At 33.5% G+C, this 7,500-nt stretch overlaps 1 protein-coding gene across 1 annotated transcript in view; it reads right to left on the minus strand.

Annotated features, from left to right (window-relative positions):
* Positions 1–7,500, minus strand: part of LOC136828153 (uncharacterized) — a 384,459-nt gene that overhangs the window by 345,026 nt on the left and 31,933 nt on the right. The window lies entirely within an intron of this gene.

Consider the following 7,500-nt stretch of genomic DNA (forward strand, 5'->3'; position numbering starts at 1 on the left):
TTATTATTATTATTATTATTATTATTATTATTATTATTCAGTAGCTGAACCCTATTCATATGGAACAAGCCCACCAGGGGCCAATGACTTGAAATTCAAACTTCCAAAGAATATTAAGGTGTTCATTTGAAAGAAGTAACAGAAAGTAATGGGAAATAGAGAAAGAAATCACTTATTAGAAAAGAAAAATAAATTAACAAATGAATAAGTATTTTAGATTTTTTCAGAATTCCTAAATGAAACGACAGTCATCATATAATTATAATTATTGCAAAGTAGGTAATAGATACCTACCGTTGTTATAACTATGATAATTACTAAAATATGTTTTGATGAAATCACTTTGAATATTTTTTCATAATCTTAGGAAAATAAAACTGGAATTATATAAATTTATACATAAAAATTATCTAGGGAAATTTTAATTAGTTTGTAATGAAATTTTTAAAGATATTAGTCTTGTCCTACCAGTTCATGGGAGAATCATTTTTAGTTTTCCGTAAAAGAAAACTATTGTGATAGTTTTATCTGTCCGTCCGCACTTTTTCTGTCCGCCCTCAGATCTTAAAATCTACTGAGGCTAGAGGACTAAAAATTGGTATGTTGATTATCCACTCTCCAACCATCAAACATACCAACTTGCAGCCCTCTAGCCTCACTAGTGTTTGTTTTATTCAAGGTTAAAGTTAGCCATAACTGTGCTTCTGGCAACGACATAGGGTACGCCACCACCGGGCCCTGGTTCAAATTTTATAGGCCGTGGCTCATACAGCAATATACCGAGACCACCTAAAGATAGATCTATTTTCGGTGGCCTTGATTATACGCTGTAGCGGCTGTACACAAAACTCGATTGCGCCGAAGAAACTTCGGCGCATTTTATTACTTTTTTTTTTTACATTTTAAAATATCCTTTAATCGTATCCCTTGAATTAACTGTATTTAATTCCTTCATTTTAACACACTTTTATCCCATTTCCTCGACAAAGAAAAACAAAATAAAAAATAATACAATCCTTTTTTCGATTCCTGGGACATACGAACCATGATTCCATCTCGCTTTGAAAACCCTCCCTGGAAAATGCGTGGCTGGAATCCGAATAATTCATCGGACAGACTGGAACGGTTTTGGCCTGACGGTATCCAGTCAGATTTATTCATTGGTTCTAAGAGCATCGCTCTTCCAGAGACATTCTGGAACTGGAACCACTGGAATCCAGATAATTCATTGGACTTGCTGGAAAGGTTTAACACTGAAGGTATAGAATCCTGTCTATTTATGGGTCCCTGAAGACATCACTTTTCCAGGAGGTTTCTGGAACTAGGAATCTGTCCTTATGTGAATTAGTTTTTCAGGAGCTTTCTAGAACTGGAATCTCTGGAATCCAGATGATTAATCGGACACACTGGAACGGTTTTACACTGAAGGTATGGAGTCTGATTTGTGTATGGGTTCCTGAAGACAATACCTTTCCAGAAGCATTCTGGAAAGGGGAACTCACCAAATGTGACTCACTTTTTCAGCGGTTTTCTGGAACTGAGACCTCTGGAGTTCCCATAATTCACTGGATAAAGTTCCTCACGGTTTTAAATTATGCTAAACTAGACATCACATTTCCCAGACTAATACAGCTCAAAACACAAGTCTGACCACGAAGATATTTTGCATTACTTTTTTTATATTAAGTTTCTCACAATTTATCATGCTTTAAGATTATGAATTTTGAATTTTCAGCTCTCAACTTTACAATGAACCTACGTAACATATTCCCAAGTACAGACATCACATTCGGAGCTAAAAACAGAGTCTGACCACGAGCAAGGAACTTGCCCATAACTAACCATCTACGACAATGAACCCAGCAGCCGTCACGTGAAGTTCATAATAGCTCATTCGAGTTTAGCAAACGCGAGAGGAAAGGCAAACGTCGCCGCCCAGTTTGGCATTCCCTTCGTCCCCACCCCCCCACCCCTCTCTCTCTCTCTCTCTCTCTCTCTCTCTCTCTCTCTCTCTCTCTCTCTCTCTCGCTTTGAAATTCATGAATTATTCAGTTTCCTTCCCGTCTCGCAATCAAGGACCGGCGCAGGTGTCACTTTCGCTGATAGTTCCCACCTTGGGAGCTCGCAAATAAGAGTAGAGTCTTCCGGGATAATTGCGTTGCAGGCGGATGGGTGTCGCCTTTGGGATGTATGAGAGCGGTAGTTTTTCTGTTTTAGGTTTTAAAAAATCTTCCTTTTTTTTTAAATCATCAGAAGTCGGTTTAGAAATACGATAGTGGATTTTAATGTAATTGCATAGTTTTAGATAGTTTGACGGAAGGCAGATATCGCTTTTGAATGCATCAGGGCAGTGTACATTTTCTCCTTACGTTTTATAGGCTTTATATATATGTATATTATATTATATTATATTATATTATATATATATATATATATATATATATATATATATATATATATATATATATATATATATATATATATAAAAAATACCAATAATACCTTGATAATGGCTTCTACATCTTTCCCTTTACAAAGCAACACGAAGATTAATGGTGCGAATCTGATAAAAAAAAAAAAAGCCTCTATATTTCCGCCCATGAGGAAAACCAACGGCGGCGCCGCGGAATCCTCAAAAAAAAATATATATCCGCACAAACAAGACCGCGGAATCCTCAAAAAAAAAAAATATATCCGCACAAACAAGACCATATTAAGCGAACCACAACTCTCTCAAAATATCCCAAGAATTACCGAGTCTCAACGACTCAGAGAGAGAGAGAGAGAGAGAGAGAGAGAGAGAGAGAGAGAGAGAGAGAGAGAGACTCCCTCAGAGCTTCCGAAGATGGCTGCCGGAGGAGGTCTGGGATTGAGTTAAGTTCGCCGTTTCCTCTCACAGATGGCTTGGAAGAACCCCCTCATAGATTAGGTTTCTTTGTTGGGTCTCGGGAGAAAAAAAAAAAAAAAAAAAACGATATTGGCTATGTGATGAAAAAACAAAAATATTCGCGAGAAAAGACGCTTTTTTTTTTCTTTGCGCGTTGTTTTTCTCTCGCGTGATGTGATGGGATTGCGTTTTCTCTCTCTCTCTCTCTCTCTCTCTCTCTCTCTCTCTCTCTCTCTCTCTCTCTATCTCTTTCTCTGTTTGTTTGTCTCTGTCTCTCTCTCTCTCTATTCCTCCCCTTTCTCTCTCTGTCTCTCTCTCTCTCTCTCTCTCTCTCTCTCTCTCTCTCTCTATTCCCCACCCTTCTCTCTCTCTCAATCTATCTACTTATCTATCTCTGTCTCTGTCTCTCTCTCTCTCTTCCCCCCCTCTCTCTCTCTGTCTGTCTGTCTCTCTCTATTCCCCTATCTCTCTCTCTCAAATCTATCTCTCTCTCTCTCTCTCTCTCTCTCTCTCTCTCTCTCTCTCTCTCTCTCTCTCTCTCTCTCTCTCTCTCGTTTGCAGCTGAGTGTGAAAAATCAGAATTTAAACCTGAGCAGACAATAAGAAATATAGTTATCTTGTCTGTCTGTCTGTCTGTTGAATAGTTCTGTTTACACCAGACTTCAATATAGAGCCAAGTTATGAATAAAATCAATATTTGTAGGCTAGTAAAGCTTTTAGTTTCCTGTAAAAGAAAACTATTGTGCCGGCTTTGTCTGTCCATCCGCACTTTTTCTGCCCGCCCTCAGATCTTAAAAACTGCTGAGGCTAGAGGGCTGCAAATTACCAATTTGCAGCCCTCTAGCCTCAGCAGTTTTTAACATCTGAGGGCGGACAGAAAAGTGCGGACGGACAGACAAAGCCGGCGCAATAGTTTTCTTTCACAGAAAACTAAAAAGCTATTTATCTCGCTAAGCGTCATTTACCGCCTCTGAAACATAAACAAACGCATCCGTCTTCTCAAAGGTCTGTTTTGGTCAACAGCTGATAAATGGCAAATTGTGATGACGACATTATTGCTTCATTTGAAGCCCAGAGGAGCAAGAGAAGGATTCATTGCCTGAGTTTGTGCATAAATCTGAATAATATACGACTCTGAAGTTGCTCGTGTGTAAATAAGTCAGATTGTTCTCAAATTGAAATGTGTTTAATGTTTATGGCCGGGTAGCTTCAGAAACTATAAATATATAAGTTTCAGCAGGATTAGATGAGTGTTAAAAATTCAAGTGTTCGTGAGTTTAATGTACAAGTTAATTGTTTTATGCAAATTATTGTTATACTTTTATGAAAGGTTCCAGATTGATTGTTTTCAATTTAGTAGAAATTATACGAATTTTTAAAAGGTTGTATTGCCTGTAATGATATCATGACTTTAATCAATCTTAACTAAAGATATTTGAATATGATATTATTAAAATTATATATGAATAATTTTAGATTAGTCATACTTAAATCCACTGGGAAGTCAAATGACTTTTCAAGATTATATTACTTAAAAAATAATGTTAAAACAATAACATCTTATCGGAAGATAATTCTAATAAGAAACTTCTTATAATTTCTTAAATAAACGAAAGGAAAAAATAACAATTAAGTAATTTTTAGATATTACTTCATATAATAACAAAGACAAAACAGATCTTAACTAAAAATGATTTTAATTTTCTTTATATATCAACGACTCATTTTCTGATTATGGTCCCTGAAAATTATAATTATTATTAATTATTATTATTTTATTATTATTATTATTATTATTCAGAAGATGAACCCTGTCATATGGAACAAGCCCAAAGGGCAGACTCTCAAATTATTATTATTATTATTATTATTATTATTATTATTATTAAATTATTATTATTATTATTATTATTATTATTATTATTATTATTATTATTATTATTCAGAAGATGAAACTTATTCATATGGACCAAGCCCACCACAGGGGCCACTGACTTGAAATTTCTTAATAATAATATTATTAATAATAATAAATTTATTATTATTCAGAAGATTATATGGAACAAGCCCACCACAGAAACTTAAAATTCAAGCTACTTTATTTTATTATTATTATTATTATTATTATTATTCAGAAGATAACCTTCATTTGGAACAAGCCCACCACAGGGGCCACTGACTTGAAATTCAAGCTTCTAAACATTATTATTATTATTATTATTATTATTATTATTATTATTATTATTATTATTATTATTATTATTATTAAGAAGATGAACCTTAATCATTTGGACAAGAAGATAACTTGAACTCTAAAGTTCAAGAAGAAGAAGAAGAAGAAGAAGAAGAAGAAGAAGAAGAAGAAGAAGAAGAAGAAGAAGAAGAAGAAGAAGAAGAAGAAGAAGAAGAAGGAGGAGGAGGAGGAGGAGGAGGAGGAGGAGGAGGAGGAGGAGGAGGAGGAGGAGGAGGAGGAGGAGGAGGATCACCCACCACAGGGGCCACTGACTTGAAATTCGAGCTTCTCCAGACTATGGCCTTCTTGAGAAGTAACAGACGGTGACGATAAATACAGAAAGAGGAGATCACTTATTAAAAAAGACAAAAATAAATTAAAATAAATTAACAGAATAATAAATAAATAAAAAAAAATTTAATGTTAAAACAGTATTAGATCTCAGTGATCATTTAAATAAGGAATGTCATATGATTTCTCATATTCACGAAATGTAAAAGTTACATTAAACTCCTCTTTTCATATAAAATATCTTTCTCCTTTGGAAGGCAGCCCTCATAAAAATAGAGATAAGCACAGATTAGTCCTTTATAGTCTGAGAGTACGTTTAAACCTTTCTCATTTCTAAAAAAAAAAAGAAGTAAAAACTGCGCCGAAGTTTCTTCGACGCAGTCGAGTTTTCTGTACAGCCGCTTCAGCGTATAATCAAGGCCACCGAAAACAGATCTATCTGTCGGTGGTCTCGGTATAATGCTGTATGAGCCGCGGCCCATGAAACTTTAACCACGGCCTGGTGTTGGCCTATTCTATATCGTTGCCAGAAGCATGATTATTGTTAACTTTAAGCTTAAATAAAATAAAAACTACTGAGGATAGATGGCTGCAATTTGGGATAATTGATGATAGGAGTGTGGATGATCAACATCCCAATTTGCAGCCCTCTAGCCTCAGTCGTTTTTAAGATCTGAGGGCGGACAGAAAAAGTGCGGAAGGAATGAAGTGCGGACGGCCAGACAAAGCCGGCAAAATAGTTTTCTTGTACAGAAAACTAAAACCAGTTTCATTCGACATTTTCCCCTTCCAGAATTTTATCCTCTAATCTCTTGTAAAGAGAGGCTCAGCTTGAATTTATTTAATTATTTTTTTCGTGCGATAATCTCATTACGAAAGGAGCAGTGGAGAGGCTTTGCTACTATTCTCTCTCTCTCTCTCTCTCTCTCTCTCTCTCTCTCTCTCTCTCTCTCTCTCTCTCTCTCTCTCTCTCTCTCTCTCTCTCTCTGCAGGAATTATTTTAATTTTTAGGTGTATAAAATGTTTTCAGAGGTCACGTGTTACCTTGCCTTGTCATTTTAACAAAAATACGAGTGTCATTTTCAGTATTATTATTATTATTATTATTATTATTATTATTATTATTATTAGAGATTGAATAATGAATTTCATATAATAATAATAATTATTAATAATAATAATAATAAGAATAATAATGAATAATAATAATTTCAAAATACAATTATATAGTAAATATATTACTATAAAAATAAAGACTAACACCTAATAATATTTTTATTAAGATTGTTTTTCAAAATAATCTAATAATAATAATAATAATAATAATAATAAATAAATAAATAAATAAAAATAATAATAATTATTATAATACAAATTAAAAAATTACAATAATAATAATAATAATAATAATAATAATAATAATAATAATAATAATATCTCTATTGTATGTCATTAATACCCGATATTACTATAGGCAGATATTTGTCCAAATGTCATAAGTACAAACAAAGGAACAAAGTCAGTCACAGGCTAAATCAGTTTTACTATCTTGAACTCTCTCTTGTTATGAGTTACATGAATATAATTTGAAAATCCTGAACACTGTGTTTGCTAATTAGATTATGGAACTTTAACAAATCCTTTTGTATTTTAACCACATAAAAAATGCGCAGAAACAAAAATAAACAAAAAAGGGCTTAGCTGATTAATGCTTTGAATTTGAAAAAAAATATTAAATAAAAAATAACTAGAAAATTTTAAAAAGCAAAAAATTGCAAAAATCAAAAATAGACAATAAAGGAATTAGATAATCGAAACTTTAAATTTTAAACACAAAATTAAATTTTTGAAAATATATATAAATGTAAAATAGCAAAAAAAAAAATTGCAAGAACAAAATTAAATCAAGAAAGGATTTAGCTAATCGATACCTCAAACTGGATACCCCCCCTAAAACTAAAAAAAAAAATAAATAAATAAAAAATGTAAAGAAACGCCCAGAACAAAATTGGCACAGCTGAAATAGGCAAATAGGCTTTTAAGGAAAAGAATCAGGCCTTGGGGAGGCAGAGAACTGGCAACGGAATGA

Source organism: Macrobrachium rosenbergii, chromosome 42 (genome assembly GCF_040412425.1).
Source record: "Macrobrachium rosenbergii isolate ZJJX-2024 chromosome 42, ASM4041242v1, whole genome shotgun sequence".
NCBI classification, from domain to species: domain Eukaryota; kingdom Metazoa; phylum Arthropoda; class Malacostraca; order Decapoda; family Palaemonidae; genus Macrobrachium; species Macrobrachium rosenbergii.